Source organism: Pseudorca crassidens, chromosome 20 (assembly GCF_039906515.1).
Source record: "Pseudorca crassidens isolate mPseCra1 chromosome 20, mPseCra1.hap1, whole genome shotgun sequence".
Classification (NCBI taxonomy): Eukaryota; Metazoa; Chordata; class Mammalia; order Artiodactyla; family Delphinidae; genus Pseudorca; species Pseudorca crassidens.
Window position 1 is genome coordinate 3,010,749 of NC_090315.1, and position 19,284 is coordinate 3,030,032.

General features: G+C 44.6%; 2 pseudogenes; both read left to right on the top strand.

The window, feature by feature from the left end:
* The first annotated feature begins 252 nt into the window (after positions 1 to 252).
* On the top strand, positions 253 to 1,356 carry LOC137214573 (large ribosomal subunit protein eL33-like; annotated as a pseudogene).
* Positions 1,357 to 11,196: 9,840 nt separating this feature from the next.
* LOC137215723 (large ribosomal subunit protein eL6 pseudogene) lies at positions 11,197 to 12,099 on the top strand (annotated as a pseudogene).
* The last annotated feature ends 7,185 nt before the right edge of the window (positions 12,100 to 19,284 follow it).

Sequence of the window (19,284 nt, forward strand, 5' to 3'; positions counted from 1 at the left end):
CCTCCTGAGCTTTAATTGGCTAATCGTCGAAGGCCCCCGGCGCAGCGTCCTCTGGGAAATGTAGTTCCAACAACTCTGGGACCGAGCGTGGAGCGCTGCTTACCTGGACCTCCCGGTAAAGTGGCCCGGTTAGAGCACCTGTGCAAAGATACCAGAACCCTGAGATAAAAGTTTGGGACATAGGCTTTTCTGTTTCAATCATCTTTAAGACTGTGGAGGCCCGCTTGGAACAGGACTTCTGAAAGGACAAATATGCCTGGAAGGCTGTGGTCCAAGGCCATTTTGCTGGCTATAAGCTCAGTCTCCGGAACCAGAGGGAGCACATAGCACTTAAAATTGAAGGGGTCTGGGACTTCCCTGGTGTTCTTAAAATTGAAGGGGTCTGGGACTTCCCTGGTGTTCTTAAAATTGAAGGGGTCTGGGACTTCCCTGGTGGCGCAGTGGTTGAGGGTCCGCCTGCCGGTGCGGTGGACACAGATTCGGTCCCTGGTCTGGGAGGATCCCACGTGCCGCGGAGGGGCTGGGCCCGTGCGCTGCAACTACTCAGCGTGCATGCCACGACTGCTGAAGCCCGTGCTCCTGGAGCCTGTGCTCCGCAGCAGGAGGGACCACCACAATGAGAAGCCAGAGCACCACAATGAAGAGTAGCCCCCGCTCACAGCAACTAGAGAAAGCCCGCGCGCAGCAACGAAGACCCAATGCAGCCAAAATTAAATAAATAAATTTATATTAAAAAAAATTGAAGGGGTCTATGCTCGAAATGAAAGAGAATTCTAAATATCTAGGCAAGAGACGTGCTTACGTGTACAAAGCAAAGAAAACAAAGTAACTCCTGGTGGAAAACCGAACAAAACCAGAGTAACCTGGGGAAAGGTAGCTTGTGTTCACGGAGACAGTGGCATGGTTCGTGCCGAATTCCCAAACAACCTTGCTGCCAAGGCCGTGGACACAGAATCTGTGTGATGCCATACACCTCAAGGATTTAAACTTATTGAAAAATGAATACATTAAAGTGTGGAAAAAAACAAAATGAAACAAATATTGAGGGGACACAAAATCTGATCTCTTTGATGAGAAGTGATTATCATTCTTACTGTTATAGCAGGGATTGCGTGGGCATGAGGAGTTGAGATTATTCCAGAAAAAGTTGTGAAATGAAAATCACTGAAAGCCACTAATGATTATGTACTTATTTAAAGATAATGGCTGGATAGCTCTGGGAAAATATCAGTAGAGGATTAGAAAACAAAAGTTAAGATCTCAAAGAAAACTGAACAGGACACACTGGAGTCTGAGAAGAGACAGTTATCTGAGCAGTGGCTATGCTGAAACTTTGGCCACTCAGGATTTTGTTTTAGAAATGTGATTATTTTTTCATTCGTGAAAATATTAATACTTTGAAGTATAGCTTAAAAGGACTTTCAAAGTAGGCTTAACAGTAAAAAGCAAAAATGGATGTGGAATCTAGGGTGTCATGTTTAATAAATTTTATTTTATTTTATTTATTTATTTTTCGGTCTTCATTACTGTGTGCGGACTTTCTCTAGTTGCCCAGAGCAAGGGCTACTCTTCATTGCGGTGCGCTGTCTTCTCATTGCGATGGCTTCTCTTGTTGTGGAGCACAGGCTCTAGGTGTGCAGGCTTCAGTAGTTGTGGCTCGCAGGCTCTAGAGTGCAGGCTCAGTAGTTGTGGAGCATGGGCTTAGTTGCTCCATAGCATGTGGGATCTTCCCGGACCAGTGATCAAACCCGTGTCTCCTGCATTGGCAGGCGGATTCTTAACCAGTGCCAGTTGACAAAACTGTCAACTGAGAATTCTATACCTGGCAAAACTCCCTTTAAAAAATGAGGGATGGACTTCCCTGGTGGCGCAGTCATTAAGAATCCGTCTGCCAATGCAGGAGACATGAGTTCGAGACCTGATCTGGGAAGATCCCACCTGCCGCAGAGCAACTAAGCCCATGTACCACAACTACCAAGCCGGCACGCCACGACTACTGAGCCTGCGCTCTAAAGCCTGTGAGCCACAACTACTGAGCCCGCTTGCCTAGAGCCCATACTCCGCAACAAGCTAAGCCACCACAATGAGAATCCCACACACGGCAACGTAGAGTAGCCCCTGCTCGCTACAACTAGAGAAAGCCCATGCACAGCAATAAAGACCCAATGCAACCAAAAATAAATAAATAAATAAACAAACAAACAAATTTATTTACTTAAAAAAAGAGCATATATGTATTTTAAAAAGAAAAAAAGGAGAGGGCTTCCCTGGGCATAGTCTTCACTTTTCCCAGTTGTCCACATGCCACAACTACTGAAGCCTGCGAACCTACAGCCCATGCTCTAGAACAAGAGAAGCCACCAGAATGAGAACCCCGGGCACCGCAATGAAGGGTAGCCCCCACTCGCCGCAACTAGAGAAAGCCGCGTGCAGCAACGAAGACCCAACGCAGCCAAAAATAAATATAAATTAAGTTTTTTTAAAATGAGGGAGAAATAAAGACATTACCAGATAAACAAAAGCTGAAGGGAGCTCATTATGTTAGACCTGCGCGGTCTCCTAGGAGTTTCGACTCGCCCAGGAAACAACAAGAGTCGGAAGCCGATGCAAAACGCAAGAGGTTTATTGAAGGCCGGTGCACCGGGGTTCCTTGGTCCTCACGTAGGAGGTCGAAGAAGGAACCCTTTTGGGCGTGAATATGTCAGTTTTATAGGTTCCCACTTCCTCGTATATAAATTATAGATTTGGTTGTGTTCTCCTGCTGATTGGTCCCGGCTTAGGCTCGGACCAGAGAGGGAACTTGTCCCCAGCTGCCTGATTGGTCTTTGACAGACACCTTTTTTACATTTTGTTATCTCCCTCCTTCTCCCCAGCTGCCTGATTGGTCTTTGACAGACACCTTTTTTACATTTTGTTATCTCCCTCCTTCTCGGAAGGGGGCTGGACATCCTGGAAATTCACCCATTGTCTAAGAAGCCCCTATTGTCTGGAGAGTTCTTAATCATTAGCTGGAACAATGTCCCTCGAGTCCCACATTCCCCCCTTTTTCTTGTGACTATTGATTCCAATCATGGAATCTCAACCTTCTGTTCGTAAACTTTGGTACTGTTGTCTTAACATTAGAACTTGTACAGTACTGATACGTTCTCTAATAAATGCTATCAAGCGATTTAGAACACATGGTCCAAAAGTTAAAATCAACAATAAAACAATAAGAGGTCCCAACAGAGTAGAGATTAAGGTGGTAAACCAGGGGGACTTATCAAACCATGATTGAAACCATCCTTTTTCGTTTTCTCTCTCCCTTTGCCTTTTATCTAAGCGTTCCCTTAGTTTATCCATGGTTTTGGTAATGGTTCCTGAATGATCAATATAAAAGCAACATTCTTCTTTTAGAGCGGTGCATAATCCCCCTTCTTTAAGAAACAGCAAATCTAGGCCTCTTCTATTCTGCAAAACCATTTCTGAAAGTGAGGTGAGTGATTCCTTTAGTTGAGTTATGGAACTTTCTAATGCTCGAAGGTCGATGTCTACAGCCTGTCTTAAACTTGCATAATACTGGGGTTGTTGTATGAGGGCTGTGGTTCCTGTTCCTATCCCGGCAGATATTCCTAGTCCTAGAAGGACAGCCAATGTGAGGGTTACAGGTTCTCTTTTGTTTTTTCTACATATTCATCTAAAAAGGATGAGTCTGAATGGTAGATAAGTCTAGGGACTAATTGCACTAACACACAAAAGTCAGCTGAAGTATTAAGAACCTCTAAAGAGACACAAGGGGTGAGCCCCGTGTTACATGCCCACCATCCATCTTGAGGAGGTACAAGATATCCTGAGCCTGAAGGGAGGCTTAAATCATGACAAAGGTGTCTATGGGACTGGGGAGGTGTTCCTATACAAGTACCATTTCCAGAAACCGAGGACAGGGTTAATTTACTGGTCCCTTCTTGCTTCCATCGACATTGGTCGGAGGAGGTAGAATTAGTATAGTTGGAGCTATATCCTATAGCATCATAATAAGGGGGAGGGGCAGCATAGCAAAGCCAACATGATTTTGTAACCTCTGGGTTTGTAGCATTGAGAACCGTAAAGGCTGCCTGCACCAAAGAAAGCATCCTATCCTGAGGAGTCCCAGGCTTAACTGTGGGTTCTTTGGATCCAGAGATTTCATTAGTCTCATTCTTTGTTGATGTAGCTGAAGGGGCTGGGGGAAGCAAAGGGGGGCCAAGTACGGGATTTGGGCCTATTGATATAGGAGCAGAAGTCTCAATCTTTAGCTTAAGGGTCATTAATATTCTTAAATCATATCCCCTCATGTAAAATCTAACGCCCCAAGAATGACCATTTATCCATTTTTTATCTCTTTTTCCGGGATTACTAAAGGAAATTTTAAGGGGATGACAACATCCTGAACATTTACTCCGGTGTCCGGTATCCTCATTATGAGAATAATTAGCCATTACAGTAATAAAATCCCAAGTTGAGGTGGGTTTCCAATTAGTATCCCCGGTAATTTCACATCCCCAGCTTTTGTAATAAAAGATTTCAGTTCCACCACATTTATAATTCAGAGATCGAGGGCGGTGGAACCCGGGGCATACGTAGAAAGTGAGGATACCAAGCATCATTCTTTTGCCCGCATTTTTGCAACCCGGCCCAAACCAATCGGTTTCCGAAACTTTGGAAGGGGCAGTGTTCATATCATGAGAATCTTCTGTACCCCAATAAGGTGCTCCTATTGCCAATTTACAAACATCAGGAAAAAGATCTGGCCACCAGGTCCAGGGGGGTGCAGTATGACTAATGGACCAGGTTACATCTCCAGTCTGAGAAATTACCTGCCAAGTTAAACGTTGGGGGAGGTGAGGGCTAAAATCACTTACAGTCAGTAAAGGTAGTAAAACCAAAATTATAAGTCTTAGGTTCGTAGAAGCTTGAGTTTGAGCGGGTTGTCAGTCCTTTGGGCCCGCCATCCTGATGATGTCGTCGTTGGTGCAGTCTTCACATGTGAAGCATGGATCCAGGCAGTGATGCCGTCCACTTTTATGGCCGTTGGGGTGGTGAGGAGGACGGTGTATGGTCCTTTCCATCGAGGTTCCAACGTCTGGGTTCGATGCCGACGGACGTATACGGAGTCTCCGACTTGGAAAGGATGAGTTTCTCCCGGTGTTCCCAGTTGGTAGGCCTCGGCGAGTTGGGACCATATTTCTTTCTGGACCAATTGGAGTCCCAGTAGCCTAGCATATAAGTCAGTGTTATTTTGACAATCAGGTTTTATTTCTTTTCCTAAAGTGAGGAGGGGAGGCGGGGCACCATATAATATTTCAAAAGGAGTAAGATGGTATCGGGAAGGTGTATTTCTAACCCGGAATAGGGCCAAAGGAAGGAGCACCGTCCAATCGGTACTGCCAGTCTCCAAGGACAATTTAGTTAGGGTCTCTTTTAGAGTCCTATTCATTCTTTCTACCTGACCTGAACTTTGGGGTCTATAGGCACAATGTAATTTCCAATCAGTCCCCAAATATCTGGCCACATCCTGACTTACCTGGGCGACGAAGGCTGGACCATTATCAGACCCTATTACCTTTGGTGCTCCAAATCGAGGAAAAATTTCTTCTAAAATCTTCTTGGCTACTACAGCAGCTGTTTCTTTCTTTGTTGGGAAAACCTCTATTCATCCTGAAAAAGTGTCTACAAAAACTAAAAGGTATTTATTACCGTACCTTCCAGGACGCACTTCGGTAAAGTCCACCTCCCAGTAAGTTCCTGGGCAGTCCCCCCTGAGTCTCTTTCCAGTTTCAAGTTTCCCTTTGTGAGTATTTACCTGTTGACATGGGACGCATTCCTGCACAATTTGTCCAGCTAATTTTGTCATTCCAGGGGTTTCGTACCCGGCTTTTTGTAACAAGGCTACCATCTTTTTAGTCCCCAAATGTGTCCATCTGTGCATCTGTTGTAACATGGATTCTGCTTGCTGAGGGGACAAAGTTCTTTTTGTTGTGGCTGGGATGATTTCTTCATCGCGGCCTGGTTTTTCAGGAACTTTATCTGACAGTCCTAGAATGACTTCTCCCGATGCTATTTCTCGGGGCACTTGGTCAGCCATATTATTTTCCCTAATTATTGGGGTATTTCCTTTTTGATGTCCAGGGCAGTGGATGATACTGACTTTAGTAGGAAGCATGAGTGCAGTCAACAAAGCCATGATTTCGTCTTTGTTTTCAATTTCTTTGCCACCTGAAGTTAGTAGCCCTCTCTGTTGGTAAATGGCACCGTGGATATGAGCGGTAGCAAACGCATATCTACTGTCTGTGTAGATGTTTACTTTTTTATTCTCTGCCATCTCTAATGCCCTCGTCAGGGCAATTAATTCAGCTCGTTGGGCTGAGGTCCCTTGTGGTAGCGCCGCTGCCCATATGACTTGTTTTCCGTCTACCATGGCTGCCCCAGTTCGACGCTTACCTTCCTCCAGGAAATTGCTCCCATCCGTGAACCAGGTGAAATCAGCATCAGGGAGGGGCAGGTCCATCAGATCTGGCCTACTGCCGTGTGCTGCGGCCAGTACTTCCTGACAATCATGTATGATGGTGGAGCCTTCCAAGTCAGGATCAGGTAGCAAGGTGGCTGGATTGAGTCCTGTGGCTGGAGCAAACTTGATGCGATCTGAGTTTAGCAACAGGGTTTGGTAATGGGTCATCCTGGCATTAGTTAGCCACCTATCCGGTGGTTGACGGACTACATTTTCCAGGGCATGAGGAGCTGTTATCGTTAGATTTTGTCCTAAAGTTAGTTTGTTAGCATCTTTGACTAGAACGGCCATTGCAGCGATTATCTTTAAACAGGTGGGCCATCCTGATGCCATAGGGTCCAATTTTTTTGACAAATAAGCAACTGGGCGATTCCAGGGACCCAATTTCTGAGTCAATACTCCTTTTGCAATGCCCTTATTTTCGGCCACATATAAATGAAAAGGTTTGGTTACATCTGGCAGTCCTAGGGCTGGAGCTGAAAGTAAAGCTCGTTTGATTTGGTCAAAAGCCCGTTGTTCCTTATCGCCCCAAACGAAAGGAGTGCTGTTTTTGGTTAGGGGGTACAATGGGGCCGCCAGCTCAGCAAACCCTGGAATCCATAGTCTACAGAATCTGGCCGTCCCCAAAAATTCTCTAACCTGCCTGGCGCTTTTGGGAGCCGGAATTTGGGCCATCGTATCCTTTCTGCTCTCTGTGAGCCATCTTTGTCCCCCTTTTAATAGATACCCCAGGTAACTGACCTGTTGTTGGCATATTTGTGCTTTCTTGGCTGAGGCTCTATATCCCAGGGTTCCAAGTTCCATTAACAGTTTTTCAGTACCCTTGATACAATCTTCTTGGGTCTCAGCAGCTAATAAAATATCATCAACGTATTGGAGTAATGTTACCTGGGGATTTGATTCTCTATATAATGCCAAATCCTGATGGAGGGCTTCATCAAAGATGGTCGGGGAGTTCTTAAATCCCTGAGGTAGCCGTGTCCATGTCAGCTGACCAGACATTCCCGATGTTGGATCTTTCCATTCGAAGGCAAAGTAGGGTTGGCTCAGGGGAGAGAGTCTTAAACAGAAAAAAGCATCTTTAAGGTCCAAAACAGTATACCATGTATATTGAGGTGGAAGAGTGCTCAGGAGGTTGTAAGGGTTTGGAACTGTGGGGTGGAGGTCTGCCACCCGTTTGTTTACCTCTCGTAGATCCTGCACCGGCCGATAATCATTTGTTCCTGGTTTCTTTATTGGCAGGAGAAGGGTGTTCCATGCTGATTGACATCTTATTAAGATGCCCAAGTCTAGTAGCCTCTGTATATGGGGACGGATACCATCTTTGGCTTCTCTACTCATGGGGTATTGACGGACCGTTATTGGGGTGGCAGTTGCCTTGAGTTCCACTAGCACCGGGGGCCGATTTTTGGCCATCCCCATACTGGCAGTTTCTGCCCAGGCTTGAGGGAACCGAGTTACCCAATCTGTAACATTAACTCGTGAGGATGAAGGCTGCTCGTATAATTTATATTCATCTTCTAATTTCATAGTCAATATTTGAAGTAACCTTCCTTTATTATCAGTTATGGTGGGACCTTCTGGCTGAAAGTGGATTTGAGCCCCTACTTTGGAGAGTAAATCTCTTCTCAGCAAAGGATAGGGGCATTCCGGAATAATAAAAAATGAATGGGTTATTCGTCCAATCCCAAGATCTACTGTCCTTCGTGTGGTCCATGAATATTGTTTATTCCCAGTGGCTCCTTGTACCCATGACCTTTTAGCTGAGATAGGACCTTTTGAGTGGAGAAGGACAGAGTGCTGGGCTCCGGTATCCACCAAAAATTGAACAGGTTCCCCCTCCACTTTAAGAGTTACCCGGGGCTCGGGGAGAGGGTTCGAGCCCTGACTTTTCTAGTCTTCTTCCAATGTTAAGATTTTGTTTCTGGTTGGCCTTCCTCCACTCTTTTTCTTAGGGCATTCTTTCGCCCAATGTCCTTTTTCTTTACAGTAGGCACATTGTTCCTTGTCTAATGGCCACCTTCTGTCTGCCGTTCACCCTTTCTGCCTATTCCTATCCCTTATATTTCTTCCTCCAACCACAGTGGCCAGTATCTTACTTAAATTCCTCTCCTGTCTCTTATCCCGTCTTATTTCACGGGCTTCCTGCTCTTTCTGCTTTCTTTTTTCCTTCTCTTCCTCTGTTTCTCTTTTGTTATATACTTTATCTGCCTCTTTTATTAACTCCTGAAGTGAAAATCCCTGCAAGCCATCTAGCCTCTGTAATTTCTTCTTAATATCAGGGGCCACTTGATCTATGAAAGCCATTGCTATAGTAGCCCTATGCTCCTCCGAAGTCGGATCATAAGGGGTAAAGCGTCTAAAGGCTTCCATTAAACGTTCCAGGAACTCAGTTGGAGATTCCTGGGGCCCCTGAGTGACTTCCCTTACCTTAGACAAATTAGTGAGCCGTCTGGCCGCTCCATGGAGACCCGCCACCAGAGCCTGGCGATACATTTTCAGGCGCTCCCTACCTTCCGGGGCATTGAAATCCCAGTTTGGCCTGACGAGTGGGAAACCAGCATCAATCTCGTTAGGCAGCTGGGTAGGTTGCCCATTGGCGCCTAATACATTTTTTTTCTGGCTTCTAAAAGAACCCGTTGCCTCTCCTCAGTCGTTAGGAGAGGCTGAAGCAGCTGCTGACAATCATCCCATGTGGGCTGGTGGGAGAAAACAAGAGATTCTATTAAAGCGGTAAGGGCCTGTGGATTTTTGGAAAAAGTTGGGTTATGCATTTTCCAATTATAAAGATCTGCAGAGGAAAAGGGCCAATATTGGAGAGGTTTATTCCCTTGGCCGTCGGGGGGGCCATACTCTCTAAGAGGTAGGGCAGTGGAGTCCGGGGAGATAGCCCTCCGGCTCCTAGTGCCCGCTGAGGGACCCCTTTCTTCTTCCATCATGGATGGTTCCTTTGGTGCCGAGGGCAGTGGAGCTGGGGGTCCTCTAGGTGGTAGGGGATTTGGGGCCGGAGGATAAGGGGGTGGGGAATCCAAAAGAAGCAAATCGGACTGTGGGTCAGGATAAATCACCTTCGGTGGATCCAGGGCGTCGGGTAGCTTCTCCGTGTTGGGGTTTTTCTTTAAGGCTAATATCTCCGATGCTGCTGATGTGTGCGCGGACGTACCTGTTGAGGAAACAAAGGGCCGGACCCACGGAGGTGGGGAGAGAATTAAATCTTCCCAGACCAAGACATATGGTACTTGGTCTGGGTGTCCGTGGGGATCTATATTAAATATTTTAGACTTCAGCAGCTTAATCTTGTCTAATAAAAAGGATCCTTCGGGGGGCCATCCTATCTGAAATGTTGGCCATTCAGAGGCACACAAAGTCTGCCACTTTCCTTTCTTCACCTCTACCGAAAAATTATGGGCTCTGGCCCGAACTTCGGTCCAATGGCTTAGGGTAAGGGAAAGAGGAGTCGTCACAGTTTGTCCCATTGTCGTCCGTCAGAGAAGAAGAATAGACCACAATACAGAAACAGTTAAAACTCCATGAAACACATATACGCATGGGCCACCGCGAGCTCGCTTCAAAACCGAAACTTCTTCAGATGGCAGTTATCACCAAGGGAACTGCCGAAACCGAGTGAAGGGGAGACAGAGTTTGCCTCTCCTTCCAGATTAGCCACCAGGGCGTCCCCTAGGGCTCATGGACGCCGGCTATTAGCACGTCTGCCTAGCCAGAGGTCCGATACAGATTCCATAATAAGCCGATTCTTACGGCTTTCCTCCGATAATGGCCCACAAAGAACAAGGGACAAACAGACAATCAAGCTCGAGCTTACCTGGTACCTCCAACTCCCGATGTTCTTGTGGTCCGGGGCGAGTGGAATCCCGGAAGAGCCCCCAAATGTTAGACCTGCGCGGTCTCCTAGGAGTTTCGACTCGCCCAGGAAACAACAAGAGTCGGAAGCCGATGCAAAACGCAAGAGGTTTATTGAAGGCCGGTGCACCGGGGTTCCTTGGTCCTCACGTAGGAGGTCGAAGAAGGAACCCTTTTGGGCGCGAATATGTCAGTTTTATAGGTTCCCACTTCCCCGTATGTAAATTATAGATTTGGTTGTGTTCTCCTGCTGATTGGTCCCGGCTTAGGCTCGGACCAGAGAGGGAACTTGTCCCCAGCTGCCTGATTGGTCTTTGACAGACACCTTTTTTACATTTTGTTATCTCCCTCCTTCTCCCCAGCTGCCTGATTGGTCTTTGACAGACACCTTTTTTACATTTTGTTATCTCCCTCCTTCTCGGAAGGGGGCCGGACATCCTGGAAATTCACCCATTGTCTAAGAAGCCCCTATTGTCTGGAGAGTTCTTAATCATTAGCTGGAACAATGTCCCTCGAGTCCCACAATTACCACTGGACAGGTAGGGATTTTTATGTTTTGTGCCCGACTATATCCCCAGTTTTAACACATACCTGCATTTGATGGTAACACATGACATATATGTCAAGTTTAAATATATATTCCAGGTGGAGAGGGTGAGGGCTTAATGGGAGGTAACAGCAGTGCAGAGAGGAGAATCAGAATAAATCGCAGAAGAATGTAGGGAGTAGAAACCTCAAGACTGCTTCAGCACCCTGCCTAAATGATGAACCTATTAACATCCTTTAAAATTAAACAGAGGGGCTCTTTCCCATCTTGCAAGATGGCAGGTGAAAAGGCTGAGAAGCCAGATACTAAGGAGAAAAAACCTGAAGCCAAGAAGGCTGAGACTGGTGACAAGGTTCAAAAGGTGAAGCAGGTTAAGAAGGGGAAAGCCCACTGCAACCGAAACCCTGTCCTGGTCAGAGGAATTGGCAGATATTCCTGATCGGCTATGTATTCCAGAAAGGCCTTGTACAAGAGGAAGTATTCAGCATCTAAATCCAAGGTTGAAAAGAAAAAGAAGGTGAAGGTCCTTGCTACTGTCACAAAACCAGTTGGTGGTGACAAGAATGGTGTTATCCAGGTGGTTAAACTTCGCAAAATGCCTGGGTATTATCCTACTGAAGATGTGCCTTGAAAGCTGTTGAGTCACGGCAAAAAACCCTTCAGTAAGCATGTGAGAAAACTGCGCCAGCATCACTCCTGGGACCATCCTGGTTATCCTCACTGGGCACCACAGAGGCAAGAGGGTCATTTTTCTGAAGCAGCTGATCTGTGGCTTCCTACTTGTGACTGGGCCTCTGTCCCTCAATCGAGATACTCTGCGAAGAACACACCAGAAATTTGTCATTGCCACTTCCACCAAAATTGATATCAGTGGTGTGAAAATCCCAGAACATCTCACTGACGCTTACTTCAAGAAGAAGCTGCATAAGCCCAGGCACCAGGAAGGTGAGATCTTCAACACAGAGAGAGAGAAATACGAGATTACAGAGCAGCGCAAGGTTGATCAAAAAGATGTGGACTCACAAATTCTGCGAAGAATCAAAGCTGTTCCTCAGCTCCAGGGCTACCTCCTCTCTGTGTTTGCTCTCACAAACAGAATTTATCCTCACAAAGCAGTGTTCTAAACTTCTTACAAAGAACCTAATTAAATAACTCAGTCCATTTCCTTTGTGTCTTTTCTCTCTCTCTTTTTTTTTAAATCTGCCTGAAGGTATGGTATGACTCAGCCAATTTGATGGGATGTTAGCCTCTACTAAGAGGAGTGGGATTGGAGGGGAGTGCTATCAGCTGCAGTGGAATTCCCTCTTTGGATCAACATTCTTAGCTTCCTAAGTGTCTTCTCAGTTTTTCACAAAGCACCTACAAATACAAAGTAGTGGCATTTCCCCAACCATCACTGAACAAGTCCGTACTAACTGTACATGGATAAGAAACAACTGTGGGCTCTTCAGGCCACAAACTTCCCTCCCTTTCCATGAATTAACATCCATTTCTGCCCAATTCAGTCTTTCTCCATAGTCATTACTATTAGTTTCTTGTGTATCTAGTTTCTTAAAGCATACACAACAAATTAGTATAATTACCTTTCCCCGTTTTTAACCAAAAACCCCATGTGCAGTACATGCTGTTATACAGATAACAAATGAATTTGATTATTCCATAGGAAGTGTCCATCTTTACTGATGCATAGTATAGTAGTGCATTCTATGGATATTTGGGTTTCCATTATTTGTAATTATACAGGTTTCCCCTGCTATCCAAAAGTGGAGTATGCCTCTGAAACCTTCTGTAAGCCAAAATAGCAAAAATTGAAGAAATTGCCTTATGACACATCTTGCTAACAGAGGCATAAAATGGGATAAAACACAAATGCTCACAGACAATTCAAAGTGATGGCTCTGGATGCTGAGATGCCAGAGTGTAGTAGTTCCCAGGGAAAGAGCTTGGCAGTGCCACTCCCACTGCCCAGACATGCTGCCGTCTCTAGTGGCTCTCTGCAAAACAAACTGCTGTTTTCCCCCTCTGCCTTTTTTCATAAATGTGAAAATCTCAATTTTTTTCCAGTTAACAAAGACAGGTACGAATGAAGTTCTTTCGGTTAAAGCAAACTTTCAGAAAGTACTGGGTACCGGAGTGCGATGTAGTAACTTGAAGTGTGCATACAGATGAGCAAGTACCAGGTAAGAATTAGCTTTTTGCTGAGTCAAAGGATTTAGGCAGTTTTGGTAGATGGTGCCAAACTGCTTTCCATGGAGGTTGTACCAATTTATGCTCATGTATAAGAGTGCCCGTTATCCTACAGGCTCCCTAAAATGATGGGTCATTAGACTTGGATTTTTGGCAATAGATAGGTGAAAAATGACTGATGGGTTTTTAAAGTTGGTTTTATTGATAATTTACATTTGGTAAAATTGATTTTTTTGTGTGCAGTGCTGTGGTATCTATACAGTTTGGGAAGCACCACCATCACCCAAGTTCCTTCATGTTTTTTCAAAAGTCAGTTTCCACTCCTAGTAACCACTGATCAAATTTTAGTTTTCCTAGTTTTGTCTTTTCCAGAACATCAGGTAATATGTTTTCTGGCATAATATCTGTGACATTTGTTCACATTTTAATGGTTCAGTAGTTCTTTTTATTGTCAGTCAGCATTCTATTGTATCAATGTATCACTGTTTATTCTAAAATATACCCATTGAAAGATATTTGGTTTGTTTATAATTATTGGAGATTATGAATAAAGCCACTATAAACATTCACATACAAAAAAAAAATTAAACAGAGGGGACTTCCCTGGTGGTCCAGTGGGTAAGGCTCTGCACTCGCAATACAGGGGGCCCGGTGTTCAATCCCTGGTCAGGGAACTAGATCCCGCACACTGCAACTAAGATTTCACATGCTGCAACTAAGAAGTCCACATTCCACAACAAAGACAGCACGTGCCACAACCAAGATCCAGAGCAGCCAAAATAAATAAACTAATTAATTAATTAAATACTAAAATTAAACAGAAAAGAGAGATGACTAGTAGAATAGTAATACCAAAAAATTATATTGATGAAGCGAAATATAGTAAGAGCTATAAGGAAAGAAACAGAACTACTGCTAAGAGAAATTAGGAAATAAATTTGTTAAAAAGTTTGACCATCTTAGAGTAGGAATAAACAGTTTGTATTAGAGACAAGAAAGGCTTTTAAATCCAAAATTTGCCCTCCTTACTGACCACAGCTGACCCTTAAGAACTGCAGTCATTCAATAACAAATAAAGGCTCTTAACATTCCTCTGATTAAAAAGATTCTACAGGGGTGTAACTGGAGTTAATTAAGAAAATGCCGGACTTCCCTGGTGACGCAGTGGTTAAGAATCTGCCTGCCAACACAGGGGACACGGGTTCGAGCCCTGGTCGGGGAAGATTCCACATGCTGTGGAGCAACTAAGCCCGTGTGCTACAACTACAGAGCCTGCGCTCTAGAGCCCACCTGCCTAGCGCCCGTGCTCCACAACAAGAGAGATCACAGCAATGAGAAGCCCATGCACCACAACGAAGAGTAGCCCCTGCTCGCTGCAACTAGAGAAAGCCTGTGCACAGCAACGAAGACCCAATGCAGCCATAAATAAATAAATTTATTTTAAAAAAATGCCTCTCTCCAAGAAAGGGATATGAAGATACTCAGCACAGTGTTTGTGGTCTGAATATTGGTTGAACCAAACTGTTTAATGTCTTGTAAGTGGTACACTAAGAACCAAGAAGTATCTGAGATCTTTATACTGAATGGAGGTGAGATATTATTGGAATTAAGATATTAAGTACATATAAAACATGCTTCTATTTCACAGTAACATTTATATCTGGGAATTCTTCACATCCCTGATCATTCCTGCCATTTGAAACTTGCAAACATTCAGTCATGTTTTTCTTATGTGACTCTTTCAGTTCACAAAATGGGAAAGGACGATCATCTCTTTCAGTGATGAGAGAAATTTAGAGAAAAATTCCTATCAACTTCCACTAGCAAATTGCACCTGGAAAATAATTTTTAATAGTGTATGTAAACAATGGCTATAGAGACGCTAAAACAATGCTCAGTAGCTGTGAGTTCAACACACTCTTTACTGATCTTCAGTGCATGTGGAGTGAAGGCTTTAGAATGGATGTGAGGATCAGTCAGTTTGGTCAGAAATGAAAGAGGAATTCAGACAGGCTATCAGAGAGAATGTGGAGAAGAAAATCAGGCAGCCATAAAGCAAGTAGACAAGGGTGACATATGTCTCTGGTTCCCTCTATTTTCTCACATCTCTGGGGGCTAGAAGCCTGAGATCAAGATGTCAGCAGGGTTGGTTCCTTCTGAGAGCTGTTTCATGACTTTCCCAAAACTTCTGATGATTTGCTTACAATCTCTAATGATTCCTGTTACACAGAAGCATCAACCCAATCTCTGCCTTCATCTTCACCTGGCATTCTCTTCTAAGGACTGTATCCAAATTTTCTGTTCTTATATGGATTCCAGTTATATTGAATTAAGGGCTTACACTACTGCATTCTGACCTCATCCTAACTTAATTCTGGTATGTGTAACAGACGAATGCCACAGACATAATAACGTTCAAAACAAGGAAAACACAAAAGAGAAAATTTTGTAGGTCACCATTTACTTCCACTCAATTATAGTCAAAAAAAAATCCATGGTGATAGTGTAAATAGTGGTTACCATTGTAGGAGGAGCTATTGACAAGGATGGGCCACCAGGAACCTACCGAAGTGTTGGAAATATTCTAAATTTTGATCTGAGTGAAGAATATTTTGGTCTATACCTGTGTAAAAATTTAAGTGAACCCATAAGATTTGTGTGCATCATTGTACATTTTAGTTAAAAAATGAAATAAAGAATAAGTGGAAGGAATTTTCTGGCACTCCAGTGGTTAAGACTCCGCACTTCCACTGCAGGGGGCACGGGTTCAATCCCTGGTCAGGGAATGAAAATCCTGCATGTGATACAGCCAAAAAACAAAGAGTAAATGGGATTTAAAAAAGGAACAACACACTTCCCTTTCAAGAACTACTCAACTTCTTCTAATAGCTTGATTTTATGAGTAAAGTCAAGAATTTTTTTTTTTTTTTTTTTTTTTTTTTTTTGCTGTACGCGGGCCTCTCACTGTCGTGGCCTCTCCCGTTGTGGAGCACAAGCTCCGGACGCGCAGGCTCAGCAGCCATGTCTCATGGGCCCAGCCGCTCCGCGGCACGCGGGACCCTCCCGGACCGGGGCACGAACTCCCATCCCCTGCATCGGCAGGCGGACTCTCAACCACTGCGTCACCAGGGAATCCCTGAAGAATATTTTTGTTGGCTTTATTTTTCATCCAATTGGAGCATAGTTTTTGTTGAGTAGAGATGACTAAGATACAGAAGATCCAGGAAATAAATGAAGTAAATTCACAGAGAAAACATGAGAAAGTATGATGCATACCCTGTTATAGCAATTGGCCATGGCCTGATGCAAGAATTCTACTGTGGAGGACAAGAAGGGAAAGAGAAGTTCCGAAACAGATATAAGTGAATCTTTAAAATTGATGACCAAGGAATAGAAGTGTATAGACTTTATTTCCATAAGTTGCTGAGATCAGGCAGGATGATCACAATGCTAATGACAGCAGGGATAAAAACCACTAATTCACCCACAGCATCAGGCTGTGTTCTGTACTCTTCTCTTAAACATTTTATCCTAATAACATTTTTGCACAGTAGATGCCATATTACCCCATTTTAACAAGAAGGAAACTGATGTACAGAGTTCATTAACTTGCCCAGGGTCACACTGCTCAAAAGTAGCAGAGCTGGGATTTGACACCATGTGGAATGGCTCCAGAGATGTGTTCCTGGGTGCTACACTAAGGAGGAAACAACTCATAGCAGCTGTGTGGGGCCAACAGCCATGGAGGAAGGTAGACATGAGGTAAGGGGGAAGTGTGAGTGGTAGGATTTAATGGTCACAGTGGTCGGGGAGAGGATGATTTGCTGATGATTTTGGTCCAAAGAGGACATCTCGCAGACATCAACTATCATCTACTCTCACCCACATTTCATAAAAGAAAGGACTTTCGTTTTTGGTTTTTTGGCTGCGTTGGGTCTTCGCTGCTGCGCGTGGGCTTTCTCTAGTTGCAGCGAGTGGGGGCTACTCTTCGTTGCAGTGCGTGGGCTTCTCATTGCGGTGGCTTCTCTTATTGCAGAGCACAGGCTCTAGGCGCACGGGCTTCAGCAGTTGCAGCACGCGCGCTCAGTAGTTGTGGCTCGCGGGTTCTAGAACACAGGCTCAGTAGTTGCTGTGCACGGGTTTAGTTGCCCCGCAGCATGTGGGATCTTCACAGATCAGGGATCAAACCCGTGTCCCCTGCATTGGTAGGCGGATTCTTAACAACTGCACCACCAGGGAAGTCCCTATATTTAATTTTTTGATGTCTCTTCCTAAAATTTCACAAATCTTTGCCTTTGGGCAAAAAAATAAATGCTATTTCATATTTTTATTTCATTAGTTATACCCAAATTTTCTCCTTTCAATCTTAAGTGGTGTTTTCCAAATTATAATATTAAAAAATTTAATTATAAAACTATAAATTTCATTGTGAAAATTTTAACAAATCTATAGGTGTATAATTTTTTGGGTGTGTGGTACGCGGCTTCTCACCGCTGCGGCCTCTCCCGTTGCAGAGCACAGGCTCCGGAAGTGCAGGCCAGCAGCCATGGCCCACGGCCCGGCCACTCCGCGACATGTGGGATCCTCCCGGACCGGGGCACGAACCCGTGTCCCCTGCATCAGCAGGCGGACTCCCAACCACTGCGCCACCAGAGAAGCCCTAGGTGTATAAATTTAAGGTGAATCTTCACTCTGACACCCCCTACCCTGCTCCGTTCCACCGTCTCACCTCAGATAGGTAACCCTGCTTCACCTAGTGAAGTATCCTTTTGGAGAATTTACATTCAGTCACTAAGATTTCTCTTAAATCACATCTGCTGCTTTATGGCTGAGTGAATTCATCTTCTTCGTCTCTTACACAACATACTAATCAATGTCTAAGGGATATGAATGGACATGAGTAATAAGATATGTTCTTCTCCTACTCACCCACCCCACCCCCAGCTAGATCATTTTATCACTAGTGTTGTAGTTTGTTTACCGAGGCATGTCCTCACACTTAAATACAAATTGTTCTCTTTATTTCAGTTACTGAAATATGATTGATATATATTTTACAAAGCATTTAATTTACTGAATCCTAAAGTGCACAATCATTTTGGAAACAAGATTAGAAAAATATATCATATAAAATTGTATGTATTCATCATGCTAAATGATTTTCAAAACTATTTAAATTTTTGGTTGTTTTGTAACCTTTTATATGTTCTGTCAGATGCAGCTACAAAACGGAACGTGAGAGAGGCCCAGGAAAACAAATTTTATTATAGTCACAAGCCCTAGAGACACAGGCACTCATGGCAAGAGGAGAACACATGGGGAGAGGTCACCAAGGGAGTGGGCTCAATCAAGTAGGTGGGGAGGAGGGAAAGAGAAGGAGGGGGAGGAATCTGTGGGCTAGTGTCTTTATTGAGTTCCAGAGGGGACAAAGGGTGAAGGAGGATTTCACTGGAAGGTTTGAATGTTCCTTGGTCACAGTCAGGGGAGGGCAAAAAGAGGAATTTGTGGCAGGGGCCAGCCTCCACACTGGTGCAGCTGGTCACTCTAGTGGGATGTTTATGCCCAGTCTGTGAGGGTGTTGAGGCAGCAGGAAAACCTGAATTTTTACAGTTTACAATGTAGCAAGCCAATTTTTAAAAATATCTAAAATTTAAATCATCTGACTATTGGTTGTTTTGTTTTGTTTTGTTTTGGCTGCATTGGGTCTTCGTTGCTTCATGCGGGTTTTCTCCAGTTGCGGCGAGCGGGGGCCACTCTTCGCTGCGGTGCGTGGGCCTCTCATTGCTGTGGCCTCCCTTATTGCAGAGCACGGGCTCTAGGCACGGGGGCCTGAGCAGTTGTGGCTCTCAGGCTCTAGAGCACAGGCTCAGTAGTTGTGGTGCACAGGATTAGTCGCTCCGTGGCATGTGGGATCTTCCCGGGCCAGGGCTCGAATCTGTGTCCCCCGCATTGGCAGGCAGACTCCTAACCACTGTGCCACCAGGGAAGCCCTGACTATTGTTTTTGATACAAAAGACAGATGATATAATTTTTGTTTTTTCTTTTCTATTTTTTTTTTTTTGGCCACACTGCCCGGTATGCAGGATCTTAGTTCCCTGACCAGGGATTGAACCTGTGTCCCCTGCAGTGGAAGTGTGGTGTCCTAACCACTAGACCGCCAGGA